Source organism: Magnolia sinica, chromosome 12 (assembly GCF_029962835.1).
Source record: "Magnolia sinica isolate HGM2019 chromosome 12, MsV1, whole genome shotgun sequence".
NCBI lineage: Eukaryota > Viridiplantae > Streptophyta > Magnoliopsida > Magnoliales > Magnoliaceae > Magnolia > Magnolia sinica.
In genome coordinates this window covers 65,372,240-65,385,391 of record NC_080584.1, presented here as the reverse complement: position 1 = coordinate 65,385,391, position 13,152 = coordinate 65,372,240, and the positions used below count along the sequence as shown (strand labels likewise).

Below are 13,152 nucleotides of genomic sequence, written 5' to 3'. Positions count from 1 at the left end.
TATTTTATATATATATATATATATATATATATATTATATTAAATGATATCTACAGTATTATATAATATAATATTTTTATATTTAAATAATATATTGTGGTGGGCCACTACGTGGGCCAAACCATGATGAAGGGTGTGATCTGCACCGTCCAGTTGCTGGACGGTGCAGCTGGCCTGATCTCCAACCGTCCATCCAAATTGTTGGGACGGGCAAGAGCGTTGTGCAGCTACCTTGATGCCCATGTTGTGTCCCTACCGTCCATCTGTGTGTGGACGTGGGACCCACCTTGGTGACGTGCTAGGAGCAGTACGGCCCCACCATGATGCACGTGTTATATTTCATCCGTCCACCCATCTGACGGCCCCACCATGAGGCATGTGTTGTACTCGCTACCGACCATCTATTAAGTCGGTGATTGTGATGTATGGGTTTGCCACGCCTGTCCAGCATGCTGGACGGGTGGGACCCACTGCATGGTGCACGTGCTACACCCAGCCGTCCATTCATTTGGCTAGTTCGTCTCTAGCTTGAGACCAGAAATGAGACAGCTCCAATATCAAGTGGACCACACTACAGTTACAGTGGAGTTGAACGCCTGAAACCCCTTTTTTTGGGATTACAGGGGTTTTGGAGCATTATGCTATTTGTTTTTCTTCCATACCCAGGTCTCTATGACCCCATGCACAGAGTAGATGGAAAATAAATACTATGGTGGAGCCCACTGGAATTCAACTGTGGAAAATCATCATCACTACTGCCATTTGTGGTATGGTCCAGTTGATCCTTGGATATGATTTTTTTTTTTTAAATAATGCTTAAAAATAATCTCTAATAATGGTTGAAGGGTGTAGTTGGTACGACCCATTAGTATAGCCCATTTAATGTATTAAGGGCCCACTTGATGAGGCCGATTCGATATATTTGGGGCCCACTTAAAAAGGCCTGATGTGATGTATTTTGAGCCTACGTGATACGGCCCATTTGATGTATATGAGCCCATTGGAGTAGCCCAATTGACTCGGCCCATTTGAATGAGTCCATTCCATTCAGCCCATTGATTTGGCCCACTTGACTCGGCCTATTCGACTTGGCCATTTGATCGGCTCATTCAACTCAGCCCATTTGATTTGGCCCATTTGAATCGACCCATTCAATCAACCCATTTGACTCAGTCTATTCGACCCGACCCATTGATTCGGCCCATTCGACTCGACCCATTTGAATCGGCCCGATGTTATATATATATTGACTTATTTGATTCGGCCCATTCGAATCGACCCATTCAATCGGCCCATTTGACTCGGTCTATTCGACCCGACCCATTGATTCGGCCCATTTGACTCAGCCCGATGTTATATATATATATATATATATATATATATATATATATATATATATTGGCCCATTTGATTCGGTCCATTCGAATCGACCCATTCAATCGGCCCATTTGACTTGGTCTATTCGACCCAACCCATTGATTCGGCCCATTCGACTCCCCCATTTGAATCGGCCTGATGTTATATATATATATATATATTGGCCCATTTGATTTGATCCATTTGATACGCCCCATTGAGATGTATTTGGGGCTCATTTGGAAGGGCCCGATGTGATGTATATGAGACCCTTGCATAAGGCCCAGTGTGATGTGTTTGCGACCCATTTGTTAAGGCCCAATATGATGTATTTGTGGCCCATCGTTGAGGCCCACTTTGATATATATGAGGCTCATGTGATTAGGCCCATTTTGAATGTATTCGTGGCTCGTTATTGAGGCCCACCTTGATATATATGAGACCCTTGTTATGAGGCCCATTTGTGCGGCCCATTGATGCAACCCACCTATTGTGTATGAGGCCCATATGTAGTGTATATAAGGCCCATTGATGAGGCCAACTTGGCGTATCTGAGGCCCATGGGTCGTGGCCCATTGAGATGTATTTTCGGCCCATGCATCATGGCCCATTGTGATGTATTTCCGACCCATATGATAAGGCCCATTGAGATGTATTTCTGGCTCATATGGCGTGGCCATTGTAATGGGTTTTTTCTTGTAACCCATTTGATGAGGCCCATTATGATGTGCATTAGGCCCATGGGTTATGGCCTGTGTGGTGTATCTAAGGCCTATGTGCAGGGCCCACCTATTGTGCACATGAGGCCCATGAGCGAGGCTCATCGTGATGTATTCGAGGCCCATGTGATGCAGCCCATCGTGATGTGTATGTAGCCCTTGTATGAGGCCCACCTATTGTGCACATGAGGCCCATGAACGAGGCTCATTGTGATGCATTCGAGGCCCATGTGATGCAGCCCATAGTGATGTGTATGTAGCCCTTGTATGAGGCTCATGATATTGTATATTAGGCCCTTGTGTGAGGCCATGGGCCTATTATATGTTCGGCCCTATGTGGACCACTCCTTGGGAGCAATGTTGGTTGAATGTACACATTGATGGGCAATGATAGTTAAATGTCCACATTGTGACCTCCCCTCAGGCCTCATTAGGCTAATTATCGATGCCGATTATGAGTATGTGATGGCATAGCATCATAATACATGCTCATAAGCATCATCTGCATGTTTGTTATGAGATGTGATTGGCCATTGCATGTGCCATTGGGCAGATGGTTCATGGGACTCCCTGATAGGTGGAGTTATCCCACATGAGTGCACGATATGTGCAGGATTGATTCATGATTGGACTACACGACTTATGCATCTTGCATTGTGTGATTGTGATTACTGTACACTTTAGCGACATCAGGGCTATGACCTCCATAGGCATGTCATGAATGGTTAGATGGGACACCGAAAATATTTGGTTCGAGCATCTGGGTACTTCAGATGTCCGTGGGTGAAAGTCCCTAAACCTACGAGGCCAGAAAATGCCCCAACGTCGAGACCGAGTGGATACATGAGTGCCCGAGTGTCGAATACCAGGAGGCCTCGTCTCCCATTGTGTCATGGTCGGTTGAGAGGGGGTGTAGCCTTACCCGCCCGAGCATAGGGGGCATAACTAGGCTGAGTTTGACTAGCTCATGAATGGGTCTGCTATCGATGTGCCGGATAGGTATTGGCAGACTATTGGACAAGCGGATAGTGAGGTTTCTTACACTCACTTGGATTGTGTGGCTGGAAGAGAAGCAGTGCCATTTGGAGTGTGCTAAACCCCGACGACGATCCCAGAGATGAGTAATACTGATATGTGGACTTATTGAGTAGGAGTTGCAAACTCATTCATTATCTACTTTGGCTGGTAGTGCGCAACTATTTGTTACGTGTACCTTCGCAATGGTCAGGATTTCGGTTAGGGCGTGCGACTAACCTGAGATTAGGAGTTTACTACATTGAGTCTGACTATCCAAATTAGGTATGAAACTGGTTTGGATAGAAGTCCCTTGTGATGGACCCCATAGTCTGCGATACCACGTACTATCATCCTGACTTCACACTCCAGCATAGTCATTTCATTCGCACCGCATATTGCATTACATCCGCGGCATATGGTATTTTGAATTACTATATTTCTGCATTTATATGGTCTAGGTATGATTGACGCTATTCATGATACTCATCAGGAGTTGTATATTGCACTACATCCTCGGCATCTGATATTTGGTTCTTTATAACTCTTCATTCGCTTAGTTGATCTGTATTGCGTATTTTGATTTTGATTGACTCATGAACTTGTTAGTAATTCTGCTTACTCTGATATCGTATGATTCATGATTTTACCAGTATTTCTGATATTGTATGATTATGGCATTGTATTAAATACTTAACACTTACCTTATGCACACACTTTCACCACCCTCTAAGCTTTCTATATGCTTATGTACGATAGATGCGTGCAGGTGACGTTGGTCGCAGCGGCGTTGAGTAGGAGCGTGCGGCCGAGTTTTTTGAAGATTTTATTATATGCATGTATTTCCCTTTCAGCATTGTACTCAAAACTTTTGATCATAATGGATCTTGTGATGGTGTTCTTGTGGTTATTGTTCGTGGGTTATGCTTATGATTGTGCTCATTACGAATCAAATCATGTTTGAAATCCTCCTTGTAAGATCCCAGGATCGGAACTTGGTGTATGGGTGCTAGAAGCCGAGAATGGGATATTATGGAGGCTGTCAGCGCCGGATTAGGTGATCTAAAATTTTGTGAGCCTAGTTTCTGAGTTTGGGGCGTGACATCAGGACAAATCCATGTCTGTAATAACCATCAACCCTAGACCAACAATGGAGCCCACAATCATCATGTTCGTAGTGCAACGTCAGTGACGAATTGTAGGCCACCACCTAATAAAGGTGAATCATAGGCCACCACTCTAATCTTGCAAAAGCTATTATATACATTGAAGATAAAAATAGATCCGTAGTGGTACAACATCTTTTGAACAAAGTGGATCATGAATCAAAAGATCTATGATATGATTATAAATGGTGAGATTAGTGATAATATTATATCAAAGAATATAATGGAAGAGAAACAACTGAAGATAGGGAAGCACCCCTCTCCATACACTATTAGATGGATCAATGATAGAGGGGAGGATGTGTAGAGGTCAAGCATGTATTCCTCAGAGGGATAGCTGTTCTGAATCCATGAAACTTCTCTAGACTCCTCATAGAGATATCTCGAATCCACGAGGAGAGATAGAAAATATAAAATAATTCTAATAAAATTAGTAATAATTTGATTGATGATGAAAAACGAGCTTAAAACCTCTTAAATAATAACATAAACCCTGGGAAGAAGTTTCGGAATCATACTATGACTAAAACTCATAGAAATCGCGACTTGCTGTAAATAGTAAATAGTAAACTTACTATTTATAGACGGTTATAATTTCCATTAAATCTCATGGTTTTTGGCAAAAAATAGTAAGTGTTTTATTTGGCACAACCATGTTATTCTCCTGATTATTCTAAGAACTTTTCATGTTGGACACAACTCCTAAAGCCCAACATATGAAGAGTTATAATCAAATTAAAACTTATTATAAATAGTAAAAACAAAAATAAAACGAAAATTCGACAGTAGATCTGATGGAATCTCTCAAATTCGGCATGCACAACATAGTGTAGTAGTTTGGGTGGCTAAAATAGCTCGTCCTACCCCAAAATCATATATGGTATGTCAGATAACTCATTTTAGTTTGCGAGATACATCCATTTTCAGTTCTAACGGTCCAGATCACCTCCGTCGCCAATTGAGTCTTTTCTGGTCCATCTTGGCCATGAAACTATCCGTGACCCACTCTACATCGGTCCCCTCCACTTCAAAAGAACTCGTCCTCGAGTTCTCGTTCTGCTTCGGTTCATGATACTTGGTCAGGTCCGCGACGTTGAAAGTACACGAGATCTCCATGTCATCTGGAAGATCAACCAAGTACGCATTTTCATTGATCTTTCAGAGGATCGATACTGGCCCAATCTTCTTCTTTTTTATTTTTTTTGGTTCGTCCCAATCGAAAATCTCTCCTTTCGTAGATGGACCATAACTTGGTCGCCCACCTCGAACACTTTTTGTCATTGATGCTTGTTCACTTTCTCCTTATACTTATTGTTCGAGGCGTGTAACTTAGCTTTAACATTCACATGAATGCCCATGATCATGTCTGTCATATGTTCCACTGCTACGCTCATGCCTGGGAGCTTGGGCAAAGGGACCAAGTCAAGTGTGTGGCGAGGCACCAAGCCATAAATAATCTGGAACAAGGACTTCTCTGTCGAGTGGTTCACCATGTTGTTGAATGCAAACTCCACTTGAGACAAGGATAAATTCCATTGCTTCGGCTTTTCTCCTTAAATGCATCAAAGGAGATTCCGCAATGTGAGATTCACAACTTCAGTTTGTCCATTGGTCTATGAGTGGTACATATTGTTGAATTGAAGTCGTGTACCGAACTGGTTCCACAAAGTCTACCAGAAGTGGCTAATAAACTTCGTATCACGACTAGAAATGATAGTCTTAGGGACCCCGTGTAGCTGCACAACCTCTGTAAAGATTAAATTTGCAACGTGCATTGTGGCGAGGGTCTTCTTGTATGGGATGAAGTGTGTCATCTTTGAGAAATGATCTACCACCACGAACATTGAATCCAGGGCGCGCTATGTTCGTGGGAGACCCAATACGAAGTCCATTGATAGGTCCTCCGAAGGGCTGTCAGGTATAGGTAACGGTGTGTAGAGGCCCGCGCCCCTTAGAAACCTGGAAAACATGACAATTTTGCACCGCTCTACCCACATCACGTACTAACTATGGCTAGTAATACCACTCTTCAACAAGAGCTCACATATTGTCTCATCCAAGGTGTCGACTAAGGCCACTTCCATGTAGTCATTGGATAATATGCTCCCTCAGTGTTGAGAGTCAAATATTACAAATTAGACCCCAAATATCACATGATTTTGCGTATATGATAATGCTTAATGGCTTATTTTAATCGTGTTTTTGTTGCAGGGTGAATTTAGGAGCCTGGACTGAAAAAATGGTACTAAAAGTGTGGATTTGACGCCCATAAATCACCAAGGCAAGGGAAGGACTCCAAGGGACCGAGATCGAAGAATTTACACACAAGAGACCTGAGAAAATCAAGTCAGTCTCATTAAAGAGGCCTGAAAATCACCTAAAATGCAAGAGCACAGGGTTCCCACTATCCGATTATCTTGAAACTTTGAATATGGCCTAAGAACCCTAAATTAACTGTACATGTCAAAATCCAGCCATTAGACCCTTGTGAAAGTGGCCCAACAGACAAATCAACCCATAAACCATTGATTTTGGGCCTACCTGATATCTGGATATGCTTCAAAATTAGTCTCGACGGATTAAATGAGATGAGAAAAGGGATGGACGGATCAGATTTCTCACACACATCAAGGTGGGACACGATTTACTTGAGTAGAGTGCACAGGAAGCTGTGCACTCACAGTGCACTTAACCTACCACAGCAGTCAAACTGTGTTTGACCGTACAACTCCAAAACAGAGTAGGAGACGCTTTATTTTTTTCCAGCGCATGGCCGCCCACTGGATGATTGGTGGGCCATCAAGACGAACCCAGATGAATGATCAGGTCCGTCCATTCGAAGCTCAAGGTCAGTCTGACCACGGCCTAGAGGAGGATATTGGAAAAGGAGCAGCGAGTACACATTCTAATCAGTCGAGTGTAGGATGGATGACACCAAGGAACATTTTGTGGGTCCCACAAATCTGATCCGTAATAGGCCATACTAGATCAGAATGATGAGAAAAAATCCAATGGACGGAGTTGATATTTCCAACACCAGCAAATGTGGGCCCCACCAGTTAATGCAAAACCCGTTTTCCACATGGATTACACAATAACAGCGTCCGCAAGAGACTGAGACAATCTGGGCCATTCTACGTCCATGGCTAGGATCGTACCATCGATCCTTGCCGTCCAAATCACTTCCCTGGGACGTCCGATCACTCCCAAGAAGCTCGTCCGGATTAGATTTCGGAATGGATTATCTATTTTCTGTTTCTGCGGGTTGTTGCATAAGGAAGTTTCCAGATTTTCTACTGCGTAAAAGCTACACACCGCCTCTTTGTGCGGAAGCTCCAACCGACCAACCTTTGACAGCTATAAAGAGAAGATGGAGTTGAGCACATGGGGGCATCTGGACGTGGACGTGGAGCAGAGAGAGAGAGAGAGAGAGCTTTAACAGAGAAGTGTGGATTTTCTATTCTCTTTATTATTATTATTATTATTTTTATTGTTCTTTTTTTTTTTAAAATTTTCTTTTGATAGATAGTCCAATCATGTTGAGCTAAACCTCTTAGCTAGGGCTAAGAGGTGAAGCCTATAGCGTGATGGGAGACTTTTTGCTTGTGCCTTTTGTTTAGACTAAATTGATGTTGATTTTGGTTTAATTAAGGGAACATTTTTAGTTTTTAATGGTCTGTTGTGACTAAAATTACAATAGGTCTGCAATAGCTTTGAGTGATGATAATGACGTTAGGAAGCCTGTTGTTCACCATCGTCTCCTGGGCATGGTTGGATGACGGTACCCTTCCTAACCCTCATATATTGTATTATTGGTTGGTAATTAGTTTAATTCTGTTGTTCACTGTCTCCTGGGCATAGTTTGGTGATGGAATCCATTCTAATTCATATGCCTTTCATCTCTTGAAAACTATATCAAAGCAAGTTCAGTTCGATCTTCATGGTTACACCCTTCAACTGGATGAAGATGGGACCCTAAGTCCCGTTGATTTTTTGATGCAGGCATAAAATTTTCCTGATCTCTATAAATGGATCCTCTGAATCCCTAGTTTCCTTCCTCTGAATTCCTTAAGTTTTAAATTAATATTTCACCATTATTCCTCAAATTACAATCGATTTAGATTTCATCTTAGTCTAGTTCTAGTTCTACCTAGTTTCAGATTACGTACAGGTTTCAGTCCCTTGGGATTCGACCTCGGTCTCACCGAGTTTATTACTACATCACAACCCTATACTTGGGGAGTGAACAAGTTTTTTGTGCCGTTGCCGGGGACTGACAGCTACGATTCTCTTAAATTAATTGGTTTTAGAAGTAGTTTAAGATTAGGCTTTTACTAACTTTAGTTTTAATTTTTTCTTTCTTATTGATTTCTAGAACTAACTTGTTTTCTTACCTCGTAGGATTTTTGATAGATTTTCTAATCTGGTAACTTCGTCCTTATTTCCTTACTTTCTCTAGCCTTTAGATTTAGTTTTATCTTCTAGAAACTAACTTGGTTTGTTTTGTTTTGCAGAATCTTAACTTAGGACTTCGAATTCAGTAACTTCTTTCCATCTTTCCTCTTTATTTCTAGAATTCCTTTCTATTCTTCCTCTTAGGAGTAGGTTTAGAATCTAAATTGAGGGCTGCGAGTGTTTCATGCCCAAGTGAGTTCGTGATAACACTCGATGTTTCTTGACTAAAGGAGGATTAGTTGAGGGGTTGACTGTCCATTGTAGGATTAGATACCGCTCGAGATCCCCAGAGTTAGTTGAAGTAATGGCCGCAAATCAACTTCCTCCACCTAGGGTGAAGGACACTCAGGATGAGAATGAGGTGCATCGAGCACCTCTGCCTCGTGCTTTGCGAGATTATTTATAACTAGCGGGGGTGAGTACGCCCTCATGCATGATTTTTCCTGAAAATACAGGACATATGGACATCAAGCCAGGGGTTATCTAACTCCTTTCTAAATTCCATAGATTTGAATTAGAAAGTCTATACTTACATTTGAAAGAGTTTGATGAGATCATAACCACTTTATACTTTCATAATGTATCTGAGGATATAGTCAGGCTGAAAGCCTTTCCCTTTTCCTTGAAGGAGAAGGCTAAGACATGGTTACATTCATTGCGTCCTAAATCCATTGGCACATGTAATGATATGCAGAGAGAATTCATAAAGAATTTTTTTCCACATCATAAAACGATTACCCTTAGAAAAAAATTATGAATTTTGCCCAAAAGGAGGATGAAACATTCTTCCAATGTTGGGAAAGGTTCAAGGATCTTGTCAGTTCATGCCCATAACACAGCTTTTAAATATGACACATTACAAATTTTTTCTATGATGGACTGACATCTTCCATGTGCCAAATGGTCGAGACAATGTGTAATGGCGAATTCATGAATAAAGATGTCGATGAAGTATGAGATTACCTCGATAGACTTGTCGAAAACGCACAATCATGGGATCATTACCCAAAATTGAACACCATGCCTAGGCCGACTCAATTTAAGGAGAAATATGGATTGTATCTCCTAAAAGAAGATGATGATCTCAATTATAAAGTGACTAATCTCATAAGAAAATTTGAGGCCATGGAAGGAAAGAAGGATAAGATTAATGAAATTGTTTACGGCATCTGTGATGGCAATATTTACACAACTGAAAATTGTCCTACAATATCTGCCTTTCGAAGAGTGTTGAATGAACAAGCCAATGCCGTAAATAACTATCAAAGACCTTTTAATGGACCTACCTCTAATATGTACAAATATGGTTAGAAAAATCATCCAAACTTTAGTTGGAGGAATGGACAAACTGCTACCCCTCAAGGTTTATTCAATCAAAATCTAAATCAGAGGAAACCTCAAGAAGAACCAGTTCAAAATTCCACACAAGAGCAGGCTCAGGCAGTACGAGAACTTACAAATTTTATGCAAAAGATGGATTCACATATGGGGTTATAGAAAAGGGGATGCTTCCTGCACAACCTCTCCCCAATCTTAACCCGCAGTACGAGATAAGTGATCCAAGCTCTTCAAATCAGATGGAGCACGCTAAATCTATCACCACTCTTAGGAGTGGGAAGATTATTGATAAAACCCTTTCGGTTAGGCCCAAAAAGCCTAAAAAATCAGAAAAGGACAACAATGATGGATTTAGTGACACCCCATAAAAATTAGAACCGGAACTTTTAGAGAAGCTAGTTGCTTCATTTCCTCAACGGTTGGTTGCACCAAAACCTCTCACTAACTCTCAGGATATTTTAGAAGTGTAGAAACAAGTGAAAGTCGACATTCCTCTACTTAATGTCATAAAACAAATACCTTTATATGCCAAATTCCTGAAAGACCTATGCATGACCAAAAGATGGCAAAGTATTCAAAAGAAGATCTTCTTGAGTGAGAAAGTGAGTGTCATCCTAAAGCAAGACGTGGCACAGAAATACAAGGATCTTGGTAGCCCAACCATATCATGTATGATCGGTAACTACCACATTGAGCACGCACTTCTTGACTTAGGAGCGAACATCAATCTGATTCCTTACTCGGTATACAAACAGCTAGGGTTGGGTGAATTGAAAACCACCTTAACCAGGTTACAACTTGCTGATCGTTCTATTCGTATACCAAGAGAGATAATTGAAGATGTGTTAGTTTAGGTTGATAGATTATACTACCCTATAGATTTCAACATCCTAGACACCAAACCCGTCAATAATGGAAGCACTCAAATTCCCATCATCCTTGGTCGCCCATTCCTTGCCACTTCAAATGTAATTATCAATTGTAGGAATGGAGTCATGAGCATGTCTTTTGGGAATATGACATTAGAATAAAACATCTTTTTCAATAACTGCAGAAATTCTGAGGATGATGATGATTTCCATGACGTTAACATGATTGATTCTTTCATGGAAGTTATAATGCCTCTGACATATCCCATGACCCTCTAGAGACATGCCTGACACACTCCCATGACTTGGATGATGACATGATTAAGGAGACGTGTGCCTTGCATGATATTGCGCCAGTACTTAAAGTTAACCAATGGAGGCCATAATTTGAAGAATTGCTCCAAACTGATGTTGTGCCTCTACCATCTAACCTTGAGTCATTGAAGCTTGACCTAAAACCTTTGCCCTTTGATTTGAAATATGTCAATTTAGGTCAAGATGAAACATACCTGGTAGTGAACTCTGCCCACCTAGAGAAAGAACAGGAGAGTATGCTCATAGTTACTCTCATTGAGCATAAGGGAGCCCTGGGATGGACGATAGCGGACCTCAAGGGAATTGACCCCTCGATTTGTACTCACTGCATATATCTTGAAGATAATGCGAAGACCTTACTACAATCACAACATAAACTCAATCCTAACATGAAAGAAGTGGTTAAGGCCGAGGTTTTGAAACTATTGGATGTAGGTATCATATTATACCCTATATTTAATAGTCAATGGGTGAGTCTAATTTAGGTGGTTCCTAAGAAGTCCGGAATCACCATCGTAGCTAATGCCAATAATGAACTCGTACCAATCAGAGTTACTGCTAGTTGGAGAATGTGCATTGACTATAGAAAGTTAAATACTATCATAAGGAAGGACCACTTTCCTTTACCCTTCATTGATCAAATCTTAGAAAGGCTAGCTGGTCATTCCTATTATTGTTTTCTTGATGGGTATTCGGGATACAATCAGATTAAAATCGCCCTTGAGGACCAGGAAAAGACCACATTTACATGTCCCTACGACACCTTTGCTTACAGAAGGATGTCATTCGGGTTATGTAATGCCCCTGCTACCTTTCAGCGATGTATGATGAGTATCTGTTCTGACAGAGTGGGGAAATATCTAGAGGTCTTTATGGACGATTTCTCTGTTTTTGGTTCATCCTTCAGCGAGTGCTTAGAGAGTTTTAAATGTGTGCTGAAAAGATGTGAAGAAAAGAATTTGGTACTTAATTGGGAGAAGTGTCATTTCATGGTTCAGAAGGGAATTATCCTTAGGCATATCATCTCGTCCAAGGGAATCAAAGTAGATAAGGCAAAAATCGATCTTATCTCTAACCTACCTTCACCCAAGAATATCAAAGACATGCGATCCTTCTTAGGACACGCAGGGTTTTACAGACGATTCATAAAGGACTTTAGTCTCCTCTCTCGTCCTTTATATAATCTTCTTCAAAAGGATACACCATACGAGTGGACTGAGCAATTTCAGGAAGCTTTCACCAAGCTTAAAGGCATGTTAACCACTGCACCTATCATGTAATACCTGACCAGCGCCTTCCTTTTGATTTTATGTGCGACGCTTCTTATTATGCTCTTGGAGCAGTTCTAGGTCAGAGAAAAGATAAGAGGCCTTACGTTATTCATTATGCGAGTAGGTCTCTAAATCCTGTCCAAGTGAACTACTCGACCACAGAAAAGGAACTTTTAATCGCAGTATTCGCCTTAGACAAATTTAGGTCCTATCTGATCAGATCCAAGATCATTATCTACACAGATCATGCAACACTCAAGTATCTTCTTTTTAAGAATAATTCTAAGCCCTACCTGATAAGATGGATCCTTCTACTCCAAAAATTTAATTTGAAAATTAAGGATAAAAAAGGAGTATAGAACGTAGTGGTCGATCACCTTTCTCACCTTAATACCTCTAATTCCCTTGAGATGACCCATATCAATGACATGTTCCCTGATGAACAACTGTTTAGAGTCTCTCATTCACCTTGGTTCGCTGATATTGCTAATTATCTTGCCACAGGTTCCATACCGACACATTGGACTGTACAAGATAAGAAGAAATTCTTTATCGATGTGCACAACTTTTTCTGGGATGATCTATATTTGTTTAAATATTATACAGACCAAATCCTAAGGAGATGTGTGCCAGCTGATGAGCATCAGCGT

The 13,152-nt window shown here is 41.1% G+C and overlaps 1 non-coding gene across 1 annotated transcript; it reads right to left on the bottom strand.

The window, feature by feature from the left end:
- Positions 1 to 9,445: 9,445 nt before the first annotated feature.
- On the bottom strand, positions 9,446 to 9,551 carry LOC131222140 (small nucleolar RNA R71). Its single transcript, XR_009159848.1, has one exon. It is a non-coding gene; the product is annotated as a small nucleolar RNA R71 (small nucleolar RNA).
- Between the last annotated feature and the right edge of the window lie 3,601 nt (positions 9,552 to 13,152).